Below are 14,519 nucleotides of genomic sequence, written 5' to 3'. Positions count from 1 at the left end.
TAAGGAACTTAGGGGAGATACACACTTACCTTGCAAGGTAAGCATAAAACATGCCCAATTCATCATCTCAACCCATTGGCCAGATGGGGAGGAATAATCCCAACAAGCCCATATTATGGGTAGCATGCATACTGGGGTATACTCGGCAGGGGAGATACACACTTATTGTGAGGTAAGGATTACATATTCCCTCAGAGAACAATAGGGGAGATAAACACTTACTATGAGGTAAGGATCATAAACACATATTGTGTATGAGTTCCCTCAAACCCAAGAGCTCTTCGACTCATTTCCTCACCACGGGAGCTCAGATAGGGGAGGAGATCATAGCTTAGTGTCCTCAATCAACTCGAATCCTTACCCACAGGGGTCATATCTATCAATCCATGTTGCTCTTTGAAGATCAAAAACATGTCAAAGTGTTTGTGACTAGTACCAGCTTTAACAACTTATTGAAAATTTCAATCACACTTCCTCATGGATTACCAACAACAACAATTCTCTATTTTCCTATTCATATAGGACATCAAGTGTTAGATAAAAATATATATACTAAATAAAATAATACCATATTCATCCTTTCTCCCTCTCATACAAGGAATCGGCAAGCCACAAGCCTAATCTTGTCATATACAACAACGTTATCTCAATCCTCAAAGATGCCTCTTGTCCCAAAAAACCAACATGTCATGATTCTGATAGATATATTTTCCTTTAACAAGAAAGTCTTTTACTACACTCCTATATGAGACATGGCTCCTAAAATAGCATGGTGTCAGCCAATCCTGTCAGCAAAGAACTGTTAGTTCATGAAATTAATAGGCAAAGACATATTTTTAACAATATCAGATGTTTAATAATAGAAGACTTGTTTTATTCTGCAACCATGAGACTTCCAATCATCCACTGTAAAATAGTAGGTGTTGGAATCTCATCAAGAGTCTCTCCCTCTGAATTGGAATCCCCTTCAATCACCATGAATCACGACATCAACCTAGCTCTCATATCATCAACAAAACTGTTAGATAACAAAGTCAAACTATATTAGGTTCATACACACACACACACATACACACACATATATATATATATATCTATATATATATATATATATATATATATATATATATATATATATATATATATATATATATATATATATATATATATATATATATATATATATATATATATATATATATATCATAGTCATGACAAGTCACCATCAGTTGTTTCATTATCACATATGAACTTGTCATCAAACATCCATCAAAGGTTAATGGTCACATCATCAAAAATATTTCATCAATTTCCTAACGTCATCAAATGAGGGCATCGATGTTGTCATATTGTCAAATTTACCATGTTGTTAACACATCATAGCAGTTACAACTTATAAACAAAAAAACAAATAGTCAGTAAATCAATATTACAACCACATTATTTCCATCAAGGTTACCATACTCATTACAGGCATTGACAACAATATCAAGTTACCACACATTAAAATCAATGTTTCTGGTCTTATTTTGAAAAATCATATGACAGGTATCCAAATTCCATACATCAAGGAGATCATGTTAATTGTTACTAGAAAGCGCACTGATACATTACATGTACAAGAAATCAAACTTACCTCCATATTCATGTGACTAGTATGCATGTATTAAGTAATTATAGAGGGTGATATTCTTGTCATACCTCAGGGCTTAAATTTCCATCTAACATTGCAGCTAAATCATAACACTGAAGCACTATGCTATACATACCTTGTAATAATATTTAGATACCTTTAGCAACTTTTAGCACTTGTTTTCCATTGGCAGTTGTAGCTATCAACTTTTCTCTTCCTGCACCATTTAGCATCTAGATGATCCTTAAGAAGGATTTTCATATCTTATCTTCATCAAGAAGTTAGAAGTACTCAAATATTTATGCAGGACAGATAAGCAACAATAAGCATAATAAATATAATAATAAACATAAACAATAGTAGTGTCATAAAGAAACAACATAAATCTAGAAGATACTTATCTTTAACAAGAAGTGATAATCTCTTCCTTCAACCAACCTTCACGAATCATTATTTTCCATCATCCATATGTCAATTTTTCCTTCAATATTTTCAATGGTCTTTAGGAGCATCTAGGCCCAACTGAGACTAGCTCACCTAGGGCTACACGAGAAAAACTAAACAAACAATATCCAAGATATATGCCCAATAAACAGATGCAATCCATATTAGAGTTTCCAATCATATAGTCAGTACTCAAATTCAACAGTCAATAGTCAAAAATACCTTAGGTCATAGCTACATGGATCTAGTTACCATGAGTGCGGCTATATCTCTTGAGTCATACGGAGAAGCCTATCAAACATATAGCTATCCCTGAAAATTTTTTGTTCCAACCTGACGACCATAGACAAAAATATTTTCCTCACATGCGATCTCAAACCCGACTGAGCTAATCATATCTAGGTCCTTCTTCCAAGAATAATTCAAGGGTTTCTTCTAAACCTTAACCTGATGTTATGAATCAAGGGTTTCTCCCAACCCCTAATCTCACATTGTTTATCAAACCTTAGTAGCTAGGATGCCTACGGTTTCCTTCAAACCCTAACATTATATTAGGTCTTTGCCATCTTTCTACCATCAATAGTGTCTTCACAAGGGCGATGAATTTTAATTTATCTTAGGGTTTAACTATTATATGCTTTAGATAATTGTAATTCAGCATTTATATCATATTCACCTCATAGAATTTAAACATCATAACAATAATAACAATTATATAGAAAGAACAATATCATCAATAATGCAGTGAAACATAAAGGAACCACATAAGAAAAGCATGCACATATAGAGACACCTGGATTGTTTGGAGACTAGGGAAAAACCCCGCAATGGGAAAAACTGGAATTGTTCTTCTTCTTCTATTAGGTTTCATTAATTTATCAACTGAGATACAAAGTACATCATCATCATATACGTATCAGGCCTCCTTGAGTTAAACCTAAATCAATTCACAATTTCATTTGTGAACTGAATAGTTATCATAACTTTACATTGGCCATAGAGACACTATTACCATTGTCATATCAATATTGTCATATTTTTCATGCTTATGCTGTCAATTTTTTCATTCCAATACTATTACTAGAATCATGATCAAGTTGTCATAACTGCAAATATTATGAAATATACCTATGTTTCTTGAGATGCCTTACCAATATTGATTTATTATATACATATAACTAAAAAGAGTTATAGTATAACCACAGAGAACCATCCATGTAACTGTAGAGGAACTAGATATATATAATTGTAGGGAATGTAGAGGAACCATGTGAATTAGTGTCAACTATATGGGATGTTGAACTATGCGCATACCAAACCATGTATATTGTGAGATGATGTGAAGATCAAATGTTGTGACTGAGAGATGTTGATTGAACAGGTGTAGAAATGCCACTAAGAGATGTTATACCAATCTTATAATGACGTTAAAAAGGTGTTAGGAAGATCTAAATTATTCCTTATGCACTAGTGATCGTAGATTGGGGAGCTAGATCATGAGCATACATTATTAGGACTATGTATATTGTAGAGGCTGTGCCTTGCGTTGAGACTTATATATCTTGATGGATCCAAGACTATATGTGATAAGTAGTTGATTATCAATGCCAAAGGATGTAGAGATGCCATATATCAACTGTGAAATATCAATCAAGTGGAATTCCATTACATCATTGTCATATAGAGAGTAGATAGCACGGGATAGAAAGCAAGAACATATGAAAGAGAGTGAGACAACCAATGTGGATATGGTGAGGCAGAGAGTGAATACTAGTATGTCAATTTGAGTGAAATCAGAAAGAGATAGAATAATAATATATATAACTATAGCATGAGCATAGGTGGTAGTCCTATAGGAAGAGCAAGAGCATTTGATTGAGGTTGAGAGAGAGCATAATTCTCATATACCATAATCCTTTGTGAAAGACAGAAGTGACACCCGAAATCTCAGAATCATAAAAGCCATTGAATTCTGTACTAAAGATCAATATCATAGGATATATATAGTTGATTATATAAGTGGAGAGTTTACTTAACCATTTTAGGAATTTTAATTTTAATTCAAACAATTTTCCCTTCAATAATTAAAGCTGGCATGACTAAGAATAATTTCTTTTTATCCCAAAAGCAATTTAATTAATATTTCTTTATTAGGGAATTTCTCCCTGGCTGCCAAATTTAACAATTATATCAAAATTACTTTTCCTTAACCTCCTCCTACCTCTCCTATTTATTTTTCCTTAACCTCCACCTACCTCTATCGACCCATTATATTGTAACAAAGTCTATTTGGAAATTAAGAATCTCCATAGTAAAGTGGGGATTAATCCCCATAATTAAGAATGCTATTACATGGTTTTTAAATGTATATTTTTCCAAGGAATTTTTAAAATGTATGTATTATTATATTATATATATATATATATATATATATATATATATATATATATATATATATATATATATATTGTCATTCAAACTAATTTCATTAATTCCTCAAAACATTACACATATTTTTCAAAGATGTCCCTTCTCTCCTAGCCTCACTCCGACCAGATTTTTTGGCCATAAGAGATAAAAAGAAATTGAAAGAAAAATGCCAAAAACTATAGCATGTCGATGTCCCATAACCACATATGCTCCAAAAGCATCGATAATACATACATAACCAACAAACATTAGAGATTACAAGGAAGCATTAGAGAAATTTTGAGATCAAAATTGGGCCTCAAAACAAAAATGTACAACAAAACTTGACTTTATAAGAACTAATAGGATTCAATATGATGATGTCAACCATGGGGGATGATTCACCATTTTTGGAGTAAAAAGGTCAAAACAAAAAACAAAACAAAAAAAACTATTTTTTCAAATCATATTTTCAACTTACTTCCCTATGATTTTACTCAAATTTCGAGTGGGAGCATCCGCTGTATACGAAATTTAATTTTTCATCCAAGGAGTACCCATGTTGCATAATTTTGATTGACCCTACTACTTGAAAAATGTGAAATACATGGAAAATTGTGATTGCAATCATGTTTTCACATATTTCGTGTAGTAGGATCCATCAAAAGTATGCAATATGGGTACTCCTTGGATATAAAATTAAATTCTTCATGCAATGAGTGCTCACACTCGAAATTTGAGTAAAATCATATGGAGATAAGTTGAAAATATGAGTTGAAAAGTATTTTTTATTTTTTCCCTCCAAAACATGATGAGGTAATCGAATCTTATTTTACTATCTCCACTATTATTTTATAATATTCCTCAGGAGGCCCATTTTAGACCTCAAAATTTCTATAATGAGTTAGGACCTTCCCAACATGAAGAGGATTAGGGGATCTAGGTCCCCTGTGAGCATAGAACTCCAAATGGTCAAGTATGCCTTCAATATGATCCAGCCTCTCAGTGATGCATCTATGGCTCTTGCAGACCAATTCAATCTGTCTAGCATCCCCAACTGGTTGTGTTGAATGTTGTTCATGAAGGAAATCACTTCATTCCTATCATCATGTCGTTGTTGTTGAAGTTCTACCAGGAGCACAGTAATGCCTTGAAGTTGTATGTCAATGGTTTCCAAAGAGGGCAGAGCTCCCAAATATCTAGGTGTAGGAAAGTTTTCATGAGCTAAATCATCATCTGAGACCACTCCCCCCACCTCCTCTCCCCCTTGTCTTCCCCTACACCCCTACTTTCTTCCCAACCCTTCACTTCTCCATGAGGTGCCCCACAACAACACGTGCATCCTTGTTGCCTGATCATGATGCTCCCTATAACCTGCCATCAATGCTTTGTCCAGTTATCCTCTTAGGCACCTAGGTTACCGAAGGTGGGCTTCCTGTAAGGCTGCACTAGAATGACCGCCCCCTGTAGAAATTTCACCGTAGATCACCTGATAATGCAATATACTAAAGAAAATACTTGATCTACTTATACTATCCAACTTTGCGGAAGCTTAATTGATTTTGAGCAAGATCAAACAGAACACATATAACAGAGAAGAATATTTAATCACACATGAAACACAGAACAATACTCAAGGGAAAGCCTCAGCTAAAAACCCCACTATCTGTATTATCATACAAGTAGAAATATCTCAGGATTACACAAAGCTTTAGCTCACAAGCTATCCAGCTCTCAGTACAATCCCTCATTGTTGCTCATAGACAGAATAGACAACACATATGCCTTCCTTCAGTCCTCCAAGCCTCCTATTTCCTTGCGTAGTTTCTCCTGGGTCCTCAAGCTGCCACCTGTGTGTAATAATCCCTCACACACTACTCCGACCTTTGAAATAACTGCACAATCCTAAAGGAGCTAATTCCTTCTGCATGGATGAGTTTCCTTTATAGGAAAATTCCTCCAACTGATAGTGCATTATCCCTTACTTAAATCTCAACTGGGTCTCTGTCAGAACTGACATGCATGAGTTATTTATGAGAGAATATTCAGTTATCTGGAGAACACTAGTTGCATGCATGCATGCATTAACTGACTGAACTCAAAATTATTTCCTCCAACTGTTTGGAACTAATTTAACTGGACTTAACTCAGTTAATTGAGCTAACCAATTACAGCTCAAATACAACTCACCCTTATCTCCTTAATTAAGGGATAGCTTCCTCAATCAAAGGGATAACTGTTGCATGTCTTCACATAAACTTCATGTTTGATTTTCTCCAACTAATTAACTAAAGATGAATTAATTAATTATTTTTCAAATAGCTAGTGAGACTAAATTCGAATTTTAATTCTCAATTTTAATTCTGGGGCTAATTAAAATTGGAATCTATCCCGAAATTCTATTTATAGTGAGCAGGAGCATCTGACCCCCGTTAATCAAAAGAGGAATCCAAAGCGGAGAACGAGAGTATGTGGACCATCAAGCGACACAAGGGACATTTCTGTTAAAACAGAGCTTAAATGATGGAATGGATTAAGTCTCTCGAAGACTTAATTAAATGTAATTTGCCACATATGTATGCATGTAGAGAGAATTAGGGGCAATTTAGAGATTTAAGGAGGGGATGTGATCGGATCCTTTTATATATATATAGATATATATATATATATATATATATATATATATATATATATATATATATATATATATATATATATATATATATATATATGATGATGAACCTGCGCATTCAATGGAGGGAGAGATAGAGTAATATAGAGTTAGAGACAGAGTGAGCAAAATGTAATAGAGAGAGAACTCATTCTAAGGCTGAAATGCCTTAGATTTGTAATCATACTGTGTAATATAAGAGTGTGCTTTGTGTTGAATATGTGCATTGTGTATATTTCATAAATAGTCAGAATGTTAAGTGATGCAGGTTTGATCGACCATCGATCACTGTAGGATCGATGGCGATCCATCGATTAAACGAATAATAGTGTTATCTTTAACTGTTATGGAGTGATGTTGTGTATAGACAGAGACTGTGGCAGAACTGTGTTTTAAACATAAAATCCATCAAAGGCAATCGAGATTAAGTAAGGAGAAAATAGACTAGAATGCACAAGAGCCATTAGATCTATGATATCAACGGTCCAGATCCAATCACTGGAACAGAGACCTGTTATAATCTCATCGGTGTATTATTATAAGAAGGTGGACCACAGATCTTAAGGTATGGCGATAAGCAATTGTGCGTCCAAACGTCAACCGTCTGATCGAGTCCAAATCGATGGTTAAGATTTGATCGGTGATCGCATTTCGGCGAAGTCAAAAGACACTGGGCAATGGAATGGGCGATTGTGATATGCCGATAGCGATATCACTGATAAACCGAGGGCTGATGAAGTGATATCGGTGATATGAAATGATCGGTGATTGGAGGTATCGACGTTTCGGAGATCGGAGTTCAAAGGAGTAGCGCCACAGAGGTGTTTTGATGAGCCGAACCTGATGAAGTTATAGGTGCGGGTGGATAATATTTGAGATCTGACTTATGGTTCAACAGTGGGTTTTCCCATTGTTTCTAGTGTATTTGTGTTAAAGTGGTGCGGTCCTAGTTATAAAGAAAAATCCCGATAGTTAAATGGTCCAGGGTTTTTAAAGGCTTAAGGTGTTATGAAATACTTCTGATAAGTAATGGGCTCATAACCCATAGGTCCCAGGATCGAAACCTGGCTCTGATACCAAATGATGCAGGGTTACCCCCGGTTACACCCACAGTATGCATGTTATATGCATAAATACCTATGTCCCTGGAATTTTAACTCACAAACGAGTCAAATCTTCATTTAATAAGGAATGGTTTAAGGCCCCTTACTCAAGTCTTAAGCAGAATGATTTATAGACTAACCAACCATAGTCTAACCCTTAGTCAATATATTTTCTATCAGGACTCATTAACCCTTATACACTTCATTCACTTTAATATCGGAACTCATTCCACCCTTATAAACCTTCATTAACCCTTAGCCGCATATATATATACATATATATATATATATATATATATATATATATATATATATATATATATATATATATATATATATATATATATATATATATATATATATATATGTGTGTGTGTGTGTATATATATACATATAGAACACAAAGGATCCGATCAAATCCTCTCCATGAATCACTCAACAGTTGCTAATTCTCTCTACATGCATACATATGTGGCAAATTACATTTAATTAAGTCTTCGAGAGACTTAATCCATTCCATCATTTAAGCTCTGTTTTAACAGAAATGTCCCCTGTGTCGATTGATGGTCCACGTCCTCTCGTTCTCCACTTTGGATTCCTCTTTTGATTAAGGGGGGTCAGATGCTCCTGCATCAGAAACGCGTAAATCCATCAAAACAAGCGAAAATCCAGTTAAGGAGGAATGGCAGAGGAATTGAATATGGACCGTCTGATCGACAGATCAAGAAATCAACGGTCATCACCAACAGAGATGTGAGGGTGTTAATTCACGAAGAAGTGGTTTTGCAACAATGGAAATGGTTTTCGGGCGAGGTCGCAATTGGTAAGTGGTATTTCCTGACTGACTCGTGATTCCATTCAGCGGAGGACACATAGCAGTGCCGAGGAGAGAGGAAACTTCTTTTCGAGTGGTTAATTCTCGTGTACGTTGCTCACTCGAAATTGTTGTGAACCGTTGGATCTTGCGCGAGTAGATCAACAGTTGAGGTTTATCGTGCAAGTTGGATCGAGTGGGTAAAGATGATAGTTGTTGGATCAGAGGATGTAATGGACAGTCGTGATCTAATCGCTGATCGTAAATAGGAGATAACGGAGGACAGCTCCGATAGCAATGGATTGCAGACCCATCGATATTTATATATGTGGGTCTATAATATTTGAAGTCCGATTTAAGCGCTCATTCGGGTTTTTCCTTCATTCCTGTGTATTTCGATATATGTGTGGTCCCGATTTTTTAACGCTTAAAGCCTCAAATGAACGCTTCTGATAGGCTTGTGGGCCATAACCCACAGGCCACAGGATCGAATTTGTAAAAGAAAGGGGAAATTGGTTATACCCCAAAATCTCCTTTCATCATTTGGTATCAGAGAAAGGAAAGAGATTTTCTGCGAGGAGAAGGAAGAAGAGTGCAAGCAGAAGTAGAAGAGGTACAGTTGTGTTGGAGACTGGAGAGTTATGGTCTTTACTGTCGTGCAAAGAATGACATCATGAGGTGAGAAGACTTACAGTAGCCTAGAGCAAGGTGTGCTCAATTGGTTCCAGAGGAGAGAACCAGAAGGATGCCAAAAGACTAAGCTCAAAGGAGAAAGCTTAGTGAGATATCATGTAGCAGAGGAAGACTGTTACTACAAAGGTTGGTTGCAGCTCACAAAAGATCATAAAGGAAATTCCACGAGGAAGTGGGTAGAATTGCTAAGGACAAGGAGAAGCATATGACCAGGAGGTCATAAATTTTTGTGCCTCGGGAGTCTGATGCAGGAGCATCTAACCCCCCTTAATCAAAAGAGGAATCCAAAGTGGAGAACGAGAGGACGTCGACCATCAAGCGACACAGGGGACATTTCTGTTAAAACAGAGCATAAATGATGGAATGGATTAAGTCTCTCGAACACTTAATTAAATGCAATTTTCCACATATGTATGCATGTAGGGAGAATTAGGGACAGTTGAGGGATTTGAGGAAGGGATGTGATCAGATCCTTCACAGTGATCCGATCCAATGTTTCCTTATATATATATGATGAACCTGCGCATTCAATAGAGAGAGATATAGAGTAATATAGAGTGAGAGACAGAGTGAGCAAAATGTAATAGAGAAAGAGAACTTGTTCTAAGGCTGGAATGCCATATTTGTAATCATACTGTGTAATATAAGAGTGTGATTTGTGTTGAAAGGTGTGCAACAAGAAATGCTAAATTCAAGAAGTGCTAAAAATAGAACTTCTAAAAATAACACTTCTAAAAATAGCAGTTTGGCCAATGAGCATTTTGGCGACCTTGGGTGAGAGGTGAAACTACTAAAAATAGCATTTCTGGGTCCCTTCCTATTTATAGTAGTCCCTGGTATATCTATAGGAAGTAAATTCAAATTTGGTCTTACCAACAGTTTAAAATATTAATTAATTGATTCTCCATGAGTTAATTAGTTAAGGAAAAGAAAACTTGAAGTCTTTGTGAGAACATGCAATTATTTCTCCACTGATTAGGGAATGTGTCCTTGATTTACTCCACTGATTGAGGAATTAAGGATGAGTTCTATATTGAGAGGATCAGTTGACTTAGTTTAACGTATTCAAGTTCAGTTAGATTAATTTAACAAGTTGTTAAATTAATGAGATATAGTTTGTTGATGCTTGCATGCATGTGACAACTATTATTTTCAGATAATTGTGTATTCACTCATGGATAATTGATGCATGTCAGTTCTATCAGAGACCCAGTTGAGATCAGAGAAGGGATAGTGTACTATCAGTTGGATGAATATTTTTCCTATAAAGGAAGCTCATCCATGATGAGGATTTATCTCCTTCAGGTTTATGCAGTTATTTGTTATGAAACCAGCTCAAGAAAAGATAGAAAAGAGAGATCAACGCCTTAGAATTCAGCCTCTTCGAGGGGGCAACCTCCTTTACATTAGATAAATGAACAATTCTTGGATGATTCAAATGACAAAACCTCCTTTCTATATATAGGAGTCTAAGGAGTCACAATATAATCCAGCCGACCTAACAATAATAATATAAAGCCACAAAAATAACAATAGAGGGATTCTATGGGCATATTAATAACAATATGGGGGGCAATGGGGGCACAACAATATAAATAAGGGGTATAACTACAATAGTAATGGGGTAATCACTAGTATTATAGGAACCCAACATGCCCCTCTCCTTCAAAAAAGTGTTGTCCTCAACACTTGAGTAGTTCTGGATATTTTTGCATAAAATTCTCATCCTCCCATGTGGAATCTTCAGCGGATAAGTTCTTCCACTTGATAAGGTACTCTGAAATTGATCGATTTCGTAGCTGTCGAGTTCTTGTTTCTATAACTGCTTCCGGTTCCAATATAATTTTTCCTTCCTCATCAAGTTCTGGCAATATTGTTTGAACTGGGAGCTTGTCGCCTATAACCTTCTTTAAGCATGAAACATGGAAAACTGGGTGCAATCGAGAAGCTGCAGGAAGCTCCAATTTGTATGCCATAGTACCAATCTTTTGCAACACCTTGTACGGACCATAATACTTTGTTGATAATTTATTATCCTTCTTAGCTTGCTTGAGGGACATTTTCTTATATGGTTGTAGCCGTAGGAATACCCAATCACCTACATCAAAACTTCTTTCACTGCGATGTTGATCTGCCTGTTGTTTCATTCTATTCTGTGCCAACACAAGGTTATCCTTTAAGAGTTGGAGGACTTGTTGTTGATGTTCGATGTGATGTTCCACTGCCTGAACCTTAGAATTTTCTCTTAAATATGATGTGATGGATGGTGGTTGATACCCATAAAGTGCCATAAATGGGGTCATTTTTGTTGCTGTATGAAAGGAAGTGTTATACCACCATTCAGCCAGAGGCAACCATTTGACCCATTGTGTCTGTTTATCAGATACAAAGCAACGAAGATATCCTTCCAAACATTTGTTTACTATCTCAGTTTGCCCATCAGATTGAGGATGATAAGATGAGCTATGAGCTAACTGAGTACCAAGACAAGAAAATAATTCTGTCCAAAAATTTCCAGTGAAAATGGGATCTCTGTCACTTACAATAATCTTTGGGTTTCCATGTAGCTTTTGAATTGTTTCCATAAATGCAGTAGAAACTGTACTGGCTCTAAATGGATGTGATAATGCACAAAAGTGTGCATACTTGGTAAGTCTGTCAACTACCACCATGATGACACTCTTTCCCTCAGACTTGGGTAAACCTGTGATAAAATCCATTGATACCTCCTCCCAACGTTGGCTTGGAATGGATAAAGGTTGTAATAGACCCGGTGTCTTAATTGTTTCAACTTTATTTTTTTGGCAAACCAAACATTCTGCCACAAACTTTTGAATATCTGATTTAAGGCCATCCCAAAAAAATTCCTTCTTAACCCTGTGGTAAGTTTTTAAAAATCCTGAGTGCCCTCCTAAGGGAGAAGTGTGCAATTCCATAAGAATATTTTGTTTTAGCTGGGAATTCTTACAGAGGTATAAGCGATCTTTGTACCATAACGAATCATTTTTCCAGCTAAATGTATCAGACGTACTGGAATCTTGTTGTAGCTTTCGAATAAGTGCCCACACTTCTTCGTCATTCTTCCATTTCTCCCTTGCTTCATTTATCCAATCTGGTTGGATGATAGAAATAGCGCACAACAATGCTTCCACATCCTCATCCTTTCTTGAGAGTGCATCTGCCACCACATTTTGCTTCCCTTTTTTGTAGATGATTTCAAAGTCATAACCCAACATCTTTGTGACCCACTTTTGTTGCTCTTCAGAGGATAATCTTTGTTCTAAAAAGTATTTAAGGCTATCATGATCCGTTTTTACCTTGAAGTGTCTTCCCATTAGGTAGGGTCGCCATTTCTTAAGTGCATGGAGTATTGCCAACATTTCCTTCTCATAAATAGCTTTTCTTAAAAACTTTCCCTTGATTGGACGACTTTCAAAAGCAATGGGTCTTTCATCTTGCATTAGAACAACACCAATTCCATTTCCTGAAGCATCACATTCCACAATAAAGGTTTTTGTGAAGTCCGGTGTAGCTAAGACCGGTGCTTGGCACATTGCCTCTTTAAGATGTTCAAAGGCCTTTGTTGCTTCCGGAGTCCATGAAAATGCATCTTTCTTCAATAATGTTGTTAGAGGTGCTGCTATTCTCCCATAATTCTTAACAAACTTGCGATAATACCCTGTCAACCCAAGAAATCCGCACAAATGCTTTATGGATGTGGGGATTTTCCATTCCTTAATGGCTTTAATTTTGCTAGGGTCTACCTTAACTCCTTCATGAGATACAATATGACCCAAATATTCCACCTCCTGGACTCCAAAAAAACATTTGGATCTTTTGGCATATAATTGTTTCTCCTCCAATAGTTGTAGCACCCTGTCAACATGTTCAACATGATCCTTCCAAGACTTGCTGTAGATAAGTATATCATCAAAAAATACTAACACAAATTTTCTAAGGAATGGTTTGAAAATTGAATTCATCAAACCTTGAAATGTTGAAGGTGCATTGGTAAGGCCAAAAGGCATGACCAAAAATTCATAATGACCCTCATGAGTTCTAAATGCCGTTTTCGGAATGTCTTCAATCTTCATTCTGATTTGATGATATCCTGAACGAAGATCCAACTTGGTGAAGTAAATTGATCCATGCAATTCATCCAGTAATTCATCAATGACAGGAATGGGGAACTTATCTTTAATAGTGAGCTTGTTGAGCTCCCTATAATCCGGACACATGCGCCATGATCCATCCTTCTTGTGCACCAATACTACTGGAGCAGAGAAAGAACTTTGACTTGGTTGAATTATACCAGCCTCTAGCATTTCTGCAACCATACGTTCAATTTCACTTTTTGGACATAGGGATATCTGTACGGCCTGATGTTTGGAGGAACACTTCCTGGAATCAGATGAATAGCATGATCATGATCACGCATAGGTGGGAGACCTTTGGGAGTCTCAAATACCTTGGAATGATTGTCCAGGACTTTTTGGAGATCTGGAGAAATAGATGATTCCAATGTGGAAACATCTAGCGAACATAATTGTGCAATTACACCTCTTTGCTCCTTTTTTAGAAGCTTTGTCATGCCATTAGAGCTGATTATCTTTCCTGGTTTCCCTGCAATACCCCTTAATTCAACTTCCTTTCCTTCCATAGAAAATTTCATGAAAAGTTCTTGAAAATTAAAAGCTATTGTACCCAAGGATTGTAGCCATTGGACTCCTAGTACAACATCAGCACCTCCCA

The sequence above is a fragment of the Pinus tabuliformis genome, chromosome J (assembly GCF_031772625.1).
Source record: "Pinus tabuliformis cultivar Carrire ecotype Pingquan chromosome J, CPIR1, whole genome shotgun sequence".
Classification (NCBI taxonomy): domain Eukaryota; kingdom Viridiplantae; phylum Streptophyta; class Pinopsida; order Pinales; family Pinaceae; genus Pinus; species Pinus tabuliformis.
The sequence above is the reverse complement of the archived record's forward strand: the minus strand, read 5'-3'. Positions refer to the sequence as shown.